Here is a 15,536-nt window from a genome sequence, read left to right on the forward strand (position 1 = left end):
ATGCCATCGATAACCTCTCGTCTCCAGTGGCCGCAAGGAGAAAAATCTCGCCCTACAATCTTTACAGCTGTGTGGCGTGTGGGTTAGTTGCTGTGCATCCCAGATGCATTGTCTCGCGCCCCAGTCAGCCACCCCACACAGGAGGACGAGATCTCGGGTGCTTCTTCCGCTGCTCATCTTCGAACTGTCATGCTGTGAATGCCGTTACGCTTTCAGACGAGTCTCCAGCTCAGGATCCCGACAGGATACTTCAGGATCTTCGTGACGCAGCGAAAGCAGATCCTGCGTATACTCATCTACTCGATTGTGTCACATCAGGATTTCTCGCAACAGATATGACCTTCACAATTCCTTACTTCCTTATGGGAAACTAAGTGAAGATCTCTACGCTGATGGTGACCTTGTCCTGTATGGAGCAAGGGTTGTAGTTCCTGCCGCTCTCCGTCGTCGCACCTTGTCCCACTTGCATGACAGCCACAGAGGTGTGGAAGCAACCAAATGCAGAGCAAGGCAGTCAGTTTTCTGGCCTCCTGGCATTGACTCTGATATTGCCAACACAGTCAGAGCTTGTGAGGCATTGTTTCAGCATTGCGCCATCTCAGCCGCAGGAAGCCTCTAATGAATGACGACAACCGACAAGACCCTTCGAGTCCGTCTCAGCCGACTTCTTTGTTTTTGTTGCAGGGAGTCTTTCCTCGTCGTCGTCGATCGCCTGTCAGGATGGCCTGTTGTCGCACCCTGCCAAGGCGATACCGCTTCCAATACTATCAGGATCTTCTGCCGCTATTTTCGTGAAGTTGGTGTCCCCCTTCGCCTAAGGACAGATGGAGGCCCCCAATTCACCAGCGCAGAGTTCAAGATTTTTATGAAGCGATGGGGAGTTCGACACATGGTAACCTCACCCCACTACCCACATCGATGGTCACGCTGAAGCCGCTGTGAAGTCGATCAAGCACCTCATCCTCAAAACAGCCCCATCTGGCAACATTGATTGTGAAGCATTTGACCACCTTGGCTTATTGGAGCTCAGAAATACTCCTAACTTTACTGGACGCTCTCTGCCCAGATCCTGTATGGCTGTCCTCTCAGGTCAGTATCCCTGCCACCCTCAAGCATTCTCCAAGGAGTGGCAGGTCAAGACCGAAGATTGTGACCGCCGTGCTGCCGCTCTTTACAAGCAGGTAAAGACCAAGTACGACAAGCATGCCCACCCCTTACCCACGTTGAGTGTCGGACAGCAAGTTCGGATTCAAGACCCGACCTCTCATCGTTGGGACAAAGTTGGCACTGTCATGGGTCATGGAAGGTCAAGACTATCAAATTCGCTCCCCCTAGTGGTCGTGTGTGGTGGCGTAATCGTCGTTTTCTTCGCCTGGTGCCACCCACTAATAGTGACCCCTTTCTCCCTGTCCCTGTGGCCCCTAGCCAGGACCTAGAAAGAGAGTCCTTAGTCAGTATTCCTCCAGTAAACCCACGTCGTTCCCAAAGACTCATGGAAAAGGAGTCCGCTCGAGAATGCACTACGAAAGTGAGGGGGAGGGAGGTGTAGGTACATGAAAAAGACGCATTTCACATGTACCAGTATTATTATGTCATTATTATGTTCAAACATTATTTCACATATTGCGCGCCATTAGAGTATCCTATGTTAAGTCCAGTAATATGATATGGCAACATTTAAGTATTGGCAACATTGTAATTATTGCCCTCGTGAGGCAGTCTCGTCTTGTCTGTCTGTTTGTTAAGCTGGCTGCTCTTTGTCCCCTGGATCTTGTATATATTTCTACAATAGACATTTAGAACCTACATTTAAGTTGTGTCCTTGCCCCTCCACTTAAGGTTAAGGAGTTTACCAACACATACAGTCCGTACCCTTTTGCATTGTAAGCCGTATGTAAACCATTTTTCTTTTCCCATAGAAATGTGGATGGACCACAACCTGCTGGTTTTCATCGAGCGTATAAAAAGAGCCAACCAGAGAATTTTACTTATGGCTCTGCAATTGCAAGAATTCTTTCTTGTGATAAAACACATTAACGGATCAGAGAATCGAATTGCTGATGCCCTTTCATGGATATAGACTTGATCACGACCTTGCTCTCCTTCCTTCTCGTCTTCTCAATGGGTTTGCACCAAATGTTTTTGTATGTGTTTTGTAATAAGTTATAGTTTAAAGAGATGTGAGGATGATTATGAGTGTGTATTTAGCTTGGAGTCTGGTGTATTAGTTCCTAGGGATTCTTAGTGAAGCATTAAGATTTTTGTCTATTTGTTTTCTTTTGACCCAAAGGATAACCTGTAGTGACCTAAATACGGCCGGTCATAAGAGGTGGACCAATATGGCAGGGTCTGTTATGTGTAAATTCAGTGTTATTGGCTGAATTGGAGACATTCGGTCTCTGCTGATAACTATTTTGGGTATAGTTTGAGTTTTGGTTTTTTGGTTTGGTCTTCTCTGTTGGTTAGGCTGCTAAGTTTTCTCTATTTGTGTGATGATTCGTTATTTATATGCGTGTTGTGGTGGTATTTAATCAGAAATTTTATTTCCGGTTTCAGACTGATAATTTTCTTTATCCTGGTTATGCATGTTTGGTGTTGGGTTTAGGGTGATGTGTTAATCCTTTTCTTTTTGCAGAATTCATGTTTTGTATGGTAAAAAATGTATTCTATTGGAATATTTTTTTGTTTTCTTTTGGGGGAGGAAGGTATTAGGAAACTTAAATAATTTTTATTTGCATTTTGTAAATTTATATCAGCCTTGTTTTTCTAGGTTTAATAACTACTTTTAAAGATTCATTTTGTAGCAGGATAGCCATTGTTTTGTGTAAGTATTTGTTTACTTTATTTTGAAGTTTAGTGTCCGTTGTCTTGTCAATTCAAGAGCTTAATGTAACATCACTCAGTGTGGTTAGGCGCCTCCTCCCCGTTTGTTTATATTATCGAACTATCGTTTTAACGATTGTTTTTCTGTTTCCTTACGAGTGTTTATGAAAGCCTCCTTGGTGATGTCTGGACGTTGGTGATCGGACAGAAACAGATCGGGCTATAGCACTCCCCTGCTATACTCCCTTAGCAGCTGGCTGATTTGGACTTTGGATGATGATTATTTGGCAGTTTTTATTTTTTATTTATTTATTTATTTTATTTTTTTATTTTTTTATTTATTTTTTGCCACAGGCCATATGTCCTAGAGAAGGTTTCACTTATTTAGCTTTGTGGTATTAGCTAGGAATGATAATTATTTTCTTGTTTTATTTACTCTGCCTTCCTTCTTCCTTTGACTTAGCATTTGGGTAGCTTTGGTCTTTTCAGCAAAATGATTGGATCCAAACAAGTTGCTTATTGATCATTGTTATTTCCTCTTTCTTTGATAGGGTTTGGCTTTCCTAATTTTAGGGAATTCAGTGGGATTCTAAGGATCAATATTCGTTTTTCCTGGTTGTTACAAAGGTATTGAAGTATTTATTATATTCTACAGGGTTGATTTAAATTTTGTATATATTAAGTATTAAACATTGTTAAGTTTTCTTGGGTGTTTCTGCCGACATTTAGCACTGAGTTACATTTATTACTGACAACAACTCTATTATAATTTAAGAACTTGGTCTCTCCCTTGTGAAGAGAGGCGGTCGGGGACTCTTGTGGAGCGCAGACAATCTGTTTTTCTGAGCCGCTGACAGAGGTTGATGAGGTTATCGGTGAATTTACAGTCTTGTCACCGCCAATCATATGGCCTTTAATTTCGGACTTTCTGCTTTTGTGGATTACCTGACTTGGTGGAATAATACGTCCTGTGGGATTTTGTCCACCAATATTGGGGATGCAGGTTGGAGTTCCTCTACGCCCTCAGGTCCTCTATGTTATCTGGTGTATTGCACATGACATGACCTCTGAAGTCATCATTTTGACAAGAACAGGGATTTTTTGGGCATTACTTCTGCCTAGGTCCTGTTATCCCACCCTACCCGGCTTTTGCTCCAGGCGTGGAGTTTAACATTCAAATTATTGAAGAGACTTTTGAAATATTGAATTATTTATCCATTAGGTTGTGAAATGTTAGGATATTCTTACTTTTCATTCCTCTTAACTTTCTGGGTCCCCTATGTTAGTGTGGATAAGAAAACAATTAATAGCTTATTAACTGGGACAAATCCCCTGTACAGAACACTCTTGCGGTCTCAAAGCAATATAGCATATATATTTATATTATCATATATATATATATATCTATATATATATATATATATATATATATATATATATATATATATATAGATATATATATATATATATATATACTATATATATATATATATATATATATATATATATATATATATATATATATATCTCCTATATATATATATATTATATATTATATATATATATATATATGATAATATAAATATATATACTATATTGCTTTGAGACCGCAAGAGTGTTCTGTACAGGGGATTTGTCCCAGTTAATAAGCTATTAATTGTTTTCTTATTTTTTCGTGGAAAACAATAGCAATAGACAAAATCAGGTAATAAATGAAGAATGGAGGGCGCTTATGAACATGTATGGATGTTATAGCTTTCTTTAAATTACCCAAAATCTCATCTCTCTCTCACTCTCTCTCTCTCTCTCTCTCTCTCTCTCTCTCTCTCTCTCTCTCGCCAAGCGTTCATTTATGCTCTTCCATGCGCTTTTAGAATCACATTTTTCTCTCTTGTTTTTACTGCAGTAGGATTCTTCTTTTGTAAAGCTGACCTTCTACCTTTAGAAGTTGGTCGTTTGTGCAATAGAAGAGACAGAACGAAAAAGAGAAGGGTTTTTGAATTTTGCCTCGTCTGAAAACGAATATAGTCTTTTCATCAAAATCATGCTGCATGGATTTCTCTTTCGATAATCGGATAACTTTAGTATTTTATGCTATGCCCTTGCTGTTTATTTCTTGTGTTAACAAGTAATTTTTTTTCTAAAAATTACTTGGTATTGATAAATAGGATTTATTTGCATGTTTTCATTGGTGACATAAAATGACCACAACATTAGACGTTGATGTATTTTGTATCCATAAATTCTTTGATAACTGAAAGATTAAGTTTTTGCGTCAACTAAAATTATTTTTTATTGATAAATATGATTTATTTGCATGTTTTCATTGGCGACATAAAATGACCACAACATTAGACGTTGCTGTATTTTGTATCCATAAATTCTTTGATAACTGAAAGATTAATTTTTTTGCATCAAACCGTGACTTCTAGTCATGAGGATACATTTTCAAACCACTCTTCATTAACACAGCCTGTTTTTCCTTCTTCTTCTGCTCTGTTATATGATACTTTCAGAATTAGAGCCTTATTAACATAGGAACCAGCGTTTTGTCTATTGTTAAAAATTTTTATTTTTATTTTTTTTCGTCGTTTTCCCATCGAACAAGACTAAAACATTTCGTTCAGCATCAGCGGATAACCAATAAAGCCTAGTACTTCGTATTGGTTTTTATTTCCACTTAGCAGAGGACACACATGGCGGTATAGTTTTTAATGCTGGAACAATGACTGTATCAAGAGTGATATTCCTTTGGCTTATGTGTGTGGTCGACCTTGTGGACTGCAGCCAATTACTCCAGTCCATATGGTCTATCTATCTATAGTATAAAACACATATACACTTTTTTTTTAGAACCCTGACATAACACTGCTACTTGGCTTGCCTTTCTGTACAGACTTCTGGCTGCCCAATAATAGAAAAGAGAGGGGGAAAAACACGGCGGAATTTCAATTTGAAACCAGCGGTTCAATTAGTTCCCTTTTGATCCGGCCTCGGCAGCATCGAGTGGGTATTCTTTTTTCCGCTCGCCATTTTCGAACTAAGTATTTGTCTGTTCAGTTCATTGAGAATTTCCATTCTCTAGTTATTCTCTGCGTATATGCATGTGTCGATATATGTCTTAATACTGATGTTGAAAGTTTGTATTTGTATATGCAGGACAAGAGCACTAGCTAGCATGAAGATGGTCAAATACCACCAATTCCCTTAGGTTTGTTACTTGCGTATTGATACTGATAATATTCGCAGGCTGCGAACGAGCCAGACCGATTATAAACCTACTTCATTTAACAAATACTCATAATAACATTCACGTAATGAATTGACTCATCTGCCTCACTCTATTTCCCTCGCTTTTACTCGGCTATGTTGGAACCAATCGTTAGCAAAACTCAAAGCAATTTTTCAGAAAGATACCAGCTCAACTTTCCCTTTTGTAATTCGTCTTTGAAAACAGATAATTTCCAACTATGATAATTTATATCCCCAATGCGCATCAATCCTCAGAGGACATTTCTCATTTGTATGATGACCGATTACCTTACCAGGTAAAACTACAAAATAGCATTTTCCTTTAGTAAAGTTAATATGTCTTCTTTTTCATTCAATGCACTGAATGGGTTCTTAAATATTCGGTGAACTGCAACTGTGATTGGCTCGTTGAAAGTCTGGGGAAGGTTTGTATTTTACTTATATGATATATGGTCACTGTCCACGTTAATCAGTGAGTTCAACAGCTGCATGGTTCATCGCTGACGTTCGGTGTAAATGGTGATAGGTTAGATTGTAGCATTTAGTTAATCAGAGTGTCAACTACATCGTAAAAGAGTTAGCAATGAGTCTTGAGTGTAGAAGAAACACGTTTGCATCCGTTTATTTGATTTTATTGATTTTTTTTATTTTTTACATAACTGTTATCAAATGGGTAATCTCTTTCCCGTTGTTGTATTGTCTAAGGATAAGGGTTAGGCCTGATTCTCTTTTGTTAGAAGTTACCAGGATGTCACACTAAGAACACACCAGGTACTTCGTGTGTATTTTGGCACAAGGATCCACCCGTGGTTATGGGTACCTTTGCCCTCGCTGTGAAATAGAATCAACTTAGATTTCCCTTTCCTCCCGAGATGAAGTCACTTTGAACCTACCTTCCCCTTGAGAAACGGCCAGTCTAACGTTCGGTTGATTTCGAGAAACTTATGATTCTGCTTTACTCGAGGAATATATGTACATTATATGATATTCATTTCATGTATAATTGCATTAGATGTTGAATGCGCATACTGAACCGCGAATTTCAGTTGCAACAGAATCACAAGATGTACGCTCTACTAGGATCTGGTTTTCCAGAAATCAATCCATTAAGAAAATATCAAGATTCATTAACTCCAGGCACTGCGTGGACAACATATCTTTTCGGTACTCGTGCATGAAGAAATGTTTTCACGAAATTCAAAAAAATCCGGCACAACAAGTTGGCAGAGCTTCCAATAAGAGCGGGATAAAAGAAAAGCCTCTTCCCAGCCCACCGCTCTCCCACTCTCTCTCTCTCCCTCTCTCTCACATCCTATTATTCAACGGCCATATCCTTTCTGAATTATTGAACCAAAAGGGGAGCGAAGATTTTATATCGGTATTCAAATGCTTACTTTTTTTCAGAGCCTGTTTTGCCTTATTGTTCTTTTTCATTCCTGACTCCCGTCCAGTTTTTTTTTTTTTTTTTTTTTTTTTTTTGCCCCATGACTTTTGACATTTTCTTTTTCGTTTTTTTTTTTTTTTTTTTTTTTTTATGAGAGTCGGAAGTTCCTCTGCCGTGTTTTTTTTTCGCTTTTTCAACTCGATGTAAATCCTCGGTTTGGAACTAATATTCTCGGGTATATCGACATCTAATAGAGAGACAAAGAGATGAGTATTGTTTTACATTTAGCCAGTCCCACTAGTCCACTTCAAGGGATGCCTCAAGTGTGGGAAGTTATTCGCTAAATGGCGTCGGTCGCTAACCATCCGAACACATAGTTAATAATTCCGTAGAATTGTCACTCTGGATATATCAGTCCAGCAGTCCCAGATTGCCTGGGTCGCAGGCGTCAATTTTAATCCGATTAACAGGAGTTAAATAATTCAGGAAATGTGTCGAGCCGCTTCACCTATATGGAATCGATGTTTTATTACTTTACTCACTTGCGTTTTGTGTTTTACATTGTCAGCCTACTTTTCCCTAATACTTTCATGCATTTTTATATTCATCATCGTAAATATTGATTCTTTGAGGGTTAGATTCACCTCGACCTCTTGATTGGTGTTCGGAGTCCAGAGGGCCACGTCAGGCTTCATGCTGTATAAGGTTACTTATTGATTCTTTGAAGGTTGGATACACCTCGACTCCTTGATTGGTGTTCGGAGTCCAGAGTGCCACATCAGGCTTCGTGCTATATGATCTACACGAACCAGATATTCAAATCGAATACTGATTGCGTTGTTTCTCCGGATATCTGTTTGGCTTCTGGTCGTAATATATTGCTTACTCTTGATTGCAGATGATTTGAATATTCTACATTTATTCACATATTTTTTTTACGAAGATCTGATACGGTTAAATATCTTCTTGGAATAAGATATTCGTGAAAAAGACTCATATAAGAAAATTAAAAAAAATTGACATCAAGGAAAACAATAGGAACAACAATAATGACAATAACGGTTCTAAAATATCTTGAAATTTCCTGTAATTATATAGAAATTAGTCCTTCCCATACCCGCAACAAAATCAATTACCGAAATCTGATGATGACGTTCCATCTCACAACACATCAAGCTTAATTTATTCATAGAATAGTGCTAAAGTACGAAATATTACAGATTATTTGCTCACTTAGCATCATAAATCAATATGGAAAAGACAGAGAAATAATAAAATGAAAAAATTATACACACGCATACACACATACACACACACACACACACACACATACATAATATGTATATATATATATATATATATATATATATATATATATATATACTATATATATATATATATATATATATATATATATATATATATCATATACATATTATATATATATTATATATATATATATATATATATATATATATATATATATATATATATATATATATATAGTATATATATATATATATATATATATATATATATATATATATATATATATATATATATATATATATATATATATATATATATATATATATATCAGGAGACAGAGGAAGGCGACGGCCAGTAGGACACATCAGCGTGAAGGTGGACTATTAGAAACGTTGCAATTCATTACAATTCTTTATTTCCTACGTTTCGTAATACCATTATTACATCTTCAGGGAGGGAATCTGTTAAACAATACAAAATTAATTTAAAATTAAAAATTTACTTAAAAATTACTTTAAAAATTACTCTAAAATTCAACATTTGTAAATTACAACACAATTAAAAAACATACAGAAAACGAAAACAAAAAAAATAATATAAAAATAAAAACCAGAACCAAAGGGACCGCTAACCAACCTGTGCCGAGCAAAGGCAAGAGACAGAAAGACAGAACAAATAAAAGTTAGTCTCAGGTACGTTGTGTGGAGGAGGGTCTGGGTATTTAACTGGGGAACCAGTTGTTTAATAAATAATGACTCCAGATAGGCAGTTCATATGCATTGTTCGAAATTGGCCTATGACTTGGAAATGATTCTTTCTATATATATTTTACAAATTTTTCGAATGGTTTCTTATATAGAGTGTTCTGGGATTGGAGAGCCTAACAGCCAGTAACGGAAACTTAATCCCCGATGAGAGTCGATTTCTGACCCGCAGTAACCTCCTCGTGGATCGACATATGTCCCAGAGTTACACTTAGGGCAAGTATACTTATAGGACCACGTTGGAGGTCAAGAGAGGGTCCAATCGATCTTTATATCTGAAAAAGGAACCGATTGTTAGCGGGTTTATTGTAATTAATTTTAGATTAATGGCACCATAATGTCTATTTTTACTCTCCTCCACAGGCATTTTTTTATTACATCGAACTGGCAATCCTTCCGCCACCAAGAAATTAGTTTCCTTTCTGGATATTTTAGGGATAATTGCTTCCCACAAGACTTTGTTTTATAAAAAGCTCCGTTTGTTTCTAAACAAACAATTTCGCTAATGTCGCCAAACCATGTACAGTACCAAAATTAGCTTTTTATGCCAAATTCCCGTTCTTACATGATGACTCCTTTCGGAAAAAGTTTTGCACAAATTATTCATAAACATTATGGTTGCCCATTAAATTTAAATTGTTAAAATTAATTCCAAATTAAACCCCGCCTAACAATCGGTTCCTTTTTCAGATATAAAGATCGACTTGAGACCCTTCTCATTGACCTCCCAACGTGGTCTATAAGTATAACTTGTCCTAAGTGTAACTCTGGGACATATGTCGGATCCACGAGGAGGTTACTGCGGGTCAGAATCGACTCTCATCGGGGATTAAGTTTCCGTACTGGCTGTAGGCTCTCCAATCCCGAACACTCTAATATAAGAAACCATTCGAAAAATTGTAAAATATATATAGAAAGAAGTCATTTCCAAGTCATAGGCCAAGCGAACAATGCATATGAACTGGCCTATCCTGGAGTCATTTATTTATTAACACTGGTTCCCCAGTTAAATACCCAGACCTCCTCCAACAACTGTACCTGAGCTAACTTTTATTTGTTCTGTCTTTCTGTCTCTTGCCTTCTCGGCACAAGGTTGGGTTTAGCGGTCTTTGGTCTTTTTATTTTTATATTTTTTTTGTTTTCGTTTCTGTATGTTTTTTAATTGTGTTGTAATTTACAAATGTTGAATTTAGAGTAATTTTTAAAGTAATTTTTAAGTAATTTTAAATTAATTTTATTTATTGTTTAACAGATTCCCTGAAGATGTAATAATGGTATTACGAAACGTAGGAAATAAAGAATTGTAATGAATTGCAACGTTTCTAATAGTCCACCTTCACGCTGATTATATATATATATATATATATATATATATATATATATATATATATATATATATATATATATATATAGTATATATATATATATATATATATATATATATATATATATATATATACTAATATATATATATATATATATATATATATATATATATATATATATATATATATATATATATATATATATATATAATATATATATATATATATATATATATATATATATATATATATATATATATATATATATATATATATATATATATATATATATATATATATATATCTATATATATATATATATATATATATATATATATATATATATATATATATATATATATATATATATATATATATATATATATATATATATATATATATATATATATATATATATATATATATATATATATATATATATATATATATTATATATATATCTATATATATATATATATATATATATATATATATATATATATATATATATAGATATATATATATATATATATATATATATATATATATATATATATATATATGTAGAGTTATGACCTGCTCGTTCCCTTCTTAAAAATGGCATTGACTGGAGGGACGAGAGTTAACACAAACAAATAATCTACAGTAGAAGGCCGATATTACTGAAAAAGGAGGAATTTACATAAGCTCTGGATTTTAGTTTCAAATGAACTATATTCACATTAAGTTAAGGGTAGGTCCAGAAACTAAGGTGGTTGATTGTCTGTCCACCGGAAACACTTGGCTGGGAAATGAACCAGAATCGGAGATCAGAATTTGCACAAAACAGGTTATTTCAATGCAAGCCTTATTCCAAAGGGTTCCCAATTTCTCCCACAATCAGGCACAGTGTTTGTCTGCAAAGAGACTGCATTCTAGCATCAGTACTAAGGTGAGGAACATGTGGGAAACATTGCACACTACCTGCTCTTGGCATAAAATATTACAACCCACTCAAGGGGAAATGAAATGACTGGGAGTTTACATAGAAAGGACTATTACGTTGCTTGAATTAACTAGGAGATGTCTCTAGCATCACAAGGGAATTAATCACAGCATTGAACCAAAATTGGGGGAATGAGAAGCTGAACAAAGAAGGGGGGAAAGTCGCCTTGGAAGAATGGAAATGAAATACAGACAAGAGGCAAAACGATTCCTTGACTGCAGTAAATTTACATCTCACAGTGCCTGGAAATCCTGGGTTTGGTAGTCTTCTTATCTGCTGATATTTCTGTGCACTGTGGAGGTATAGTGCAGAAGGGGGGAGTAGAGTCTGCAGGGCTTGAGAAAGTCTGAGTGTCTGAGGTTCTGAGGAAGTTCTGAGAGAGAGCTGCTGTGGCCCCGTCCATTTAAAATCTCGCCTGGTTAGGCCACACCTTCATCCAAGTTCCCCTGTGGAGAGTAAATTCAGAGCAGCCAATGGGAGCAAAGAGGGTTTAAAGAGAATGGAAGCTTCCAGTTCACAAGGGCAACTTGCATATAGGCAAGGATGAATGACTCTGGTTATAAAGATGTTTTACTTTTCCCTTGGTTTCTTGGCTTAAAATCCTGAACAATCTTTATATACTATATATATATATATATATATATATATATATATATATATATATATATATATATATATAATATATATATATAATATATCTATCTATCTACTTCTTCAGCCGGTGCTAGTGTTGAGCACCAATTTTATGTTGCGACTTTCTTTTTATTCTCTTTCTCTTTATTATTAGTCAGTCTTTCTTCGGTAGCCTTGTTTGTATCTGTTAAGGTTAATATTTGTTATATGGGATAACCACCTTCATCTATGCTTGTGGTTGAGTTTTTCTTTTCTTGGGAACTTTGGTTATATAGTAGATTACTTACACTGGACTTCTGTAGATTCTGAAATCATATTAATTTATTTCTTTTCATTTATCCAGTCTCTCAGGAGTAATAGCTTGGGTACGTGGATGGACTCTTGGCAAGTTAAACACCACTTAGTTTATCTTACTTATTATATTATAAAGTACACAATTCATTGTCAGTAAACTACACAGAAAACACAGGATACAGAGAATTTACACAGACACAACCTATCCGTCCAGTGCTTCGTTCTTAACTGATCTTTTCTCAGACTTCAAGTGAAGTCTGAACCTAACTTCTTAATTTGAGCTCCTCCTTAATTTCTACTAGGATACACCCTACTTCTTCCTGAGTGGATTTTCCTACTTCCAGTGCCACCCCTAGATGAGTCTTATTGGTTGTTCTAATCTACAGTAACCACCCACTTGAGGCGTCAAAGTTCAGATTTTTCACTGGATTCATCGCTAATTTTTTTTGGCTAGTTGCTGCCTGTGTTTTGTCTCATTTTTCAGATTGCCATGACTGCAATTTGTTCCTACCACACTTCTACTTTCTCTTCGGCTCCATCTACCATAACTCTACAAGAGAAGGCCTAAGACATGTCCCTCCACTCCCTTATGTTTATGGTCATTCTATGCCATTCTATACCCGCAAATTTTCTTAACTCGTCAATCCATCGTCTTCCTTATTATATGTCCTACCCATGCCCATTTCTTTTTCTTGTTGCTAGAATATCTTCTACTTTAGTTTGCTCTTGTATCCATGTTGCTCTTTTTCTATCTCTTAGTGTTATTCCTATCATTATTCTTTCCATAGCTCTTTGAGTTGTAACTAGCTAATGGTCTAAGTCTTTAGTAATGCTCCAAGTTTCTGGTGCATTAAAGTTAATACTGGTAGGACCATCTGATTAAGTGTTTTCTTTGTAGAGGAAATGGCATTTTACTTTTCGTAATCTCACTTTGTTTACCAAATACTCTCCATCCCATGCTTATCCTTCTTTTAATTTTGGTCTCATGTCCTGAAGAAACACATACTGTCTGTCCTTAATACGTATATTCATTACCAATCTCTAGAGGTTCATCCATAACCCTTATTGGTTGTCTCTCTTCATTTTTATTGAACATTATCTTAGTTTTACTCATATTAATTTTCAATCCTACATTTCTGCCTTCTCTATCCAAGTCTTCTATCATCTTTTGTAATTTCTCCCTTGATTCACTGAGTAGAACTATGTCATCTGCAAATCTTACCTTGTTAAGGCATTCCCCATTAATGTTAATTCTTGCATTTTTCCAATAAAATTTGTAAATACTTCTTCTAGGCACACGCTGTGAATAATTTAGGAGAGATGGGTCTCCCTGTCTAACTCCTTTGTCTATCGGACATTTCTCACTGTCATTATGTAGTTTTAGGTTTGCTGTACTATCCGTATAGATATCTTCAAGTGTTTTAACATAAGATTCATATATTCCTTGCTTTTGAAGGGTTTTCATAACTGTTGAAGTTTTGACAAAATTAAAAGCTTTCTCATAGTCTACAACTACCACACGTAGTGGATTGTCATACTCTGAGATTTTTTCCTTTAGCTAGTTAATTACATGGATATGATCAGTTGTTGAATACCCACTTCTAAAACCCGCCTGCTGTCTGGGTTGATTAAAGTCTAGCTGTCTTTCTATTCGGCCTAATATGATTTTTGTAAATATTGTATGCATTACTGAGAGTAAACTTATTGGGCAGTAATTTTTCAGGTGTTTTGTGTCTCCCTTTTTGTGAATTAATATAATGATAAAGTTTTTCCAAGCTGTGGGTATAGAGTAATCTTGCAAGCATTTTGTGTAAATTTCAGCGAGTTTTACTATTATGAAATCTCCTCCATCTATTATTAAATCAATTGTTAGGCATTTTCTGCTGCTGCCTTGTTTCTTTTCATGCCTTTTAATGCTTTCTTTACTTCTCCTACTGTTACTTTTGGTACCGGCTCAGGTGTTTCATTATTTCTATTGACAAAGTTATTTCCTATATCACTATTGCACAGCATTGTATAGAAATCCTCAGCAATTTTTATTAGTCCATCTCATTTGTTGATAATATTTCCATTTTCATCCTTTAAAGAAAATATTGTTCGCCCTGCTCCAAATCTTCTTTTCATCAACTTGATGCTTCTTCCCTTCTTTAGTGTTTCCTCAATCTTTGACTGATTTTGTTTATGAATGTCTTGGGTTTTTAGTTTGTTTATTGTTTTGGATAGTTTTGCTCGTTATGTTTCATCTCTCTTGGATTTTACCCTCATTTCCCATCGTTTCTTTATTAGGTTTTTGGCGATTTCTAATAGTTTTCCTTTATCTTGTTTATGTACTTTTCCACCTATCTCTGGTGCTGATTCAAATACAAACTTTGTTAGTTTACTATTCATTTTTTACACACACACACACACACACACACATATATATATATATATTATATATATATATATATATAATATATATATAGATATATATCTATATTATATATATATATATATATATATATATATATATATATGTATATATATGTATATATATATATATATATATATATATATATATATATATATATATATATATAAGGATACAAAATATTTTCTGTTAAAAAGAATTCAATATAATAAAAGAAGCCCATAAAAACGGCAAAAATGTTGAGAGTTATTGCTATATATTTTCAGAGACTAACTGTCTCTTCTTCCGGATTTATGAATTGATCTCTCTAAACCTTTTTCTGCCCCGTACCCTTCCGGGCATTTGCAATGTCAGTAATGTACCACCTTCACTATATATACGTGGAAAACAAACCCAA

The sequence above is a fragment of the Macrobrachium nipponense genome, chromosome 28 (assembly GCF_015104395.2).
Source record: "Macrobrachium nipponense isolate FS-2020 chromosome 28, ASM1510439v2, whole genome shotgun sequence".
NCBI classification, from domain to species: Eukaryota; Metazoa; Arthropoda; class Malacostraca; order Decapoda; family Palaemonidae; genus Macrobrachium; species Macrobrachium nipponense.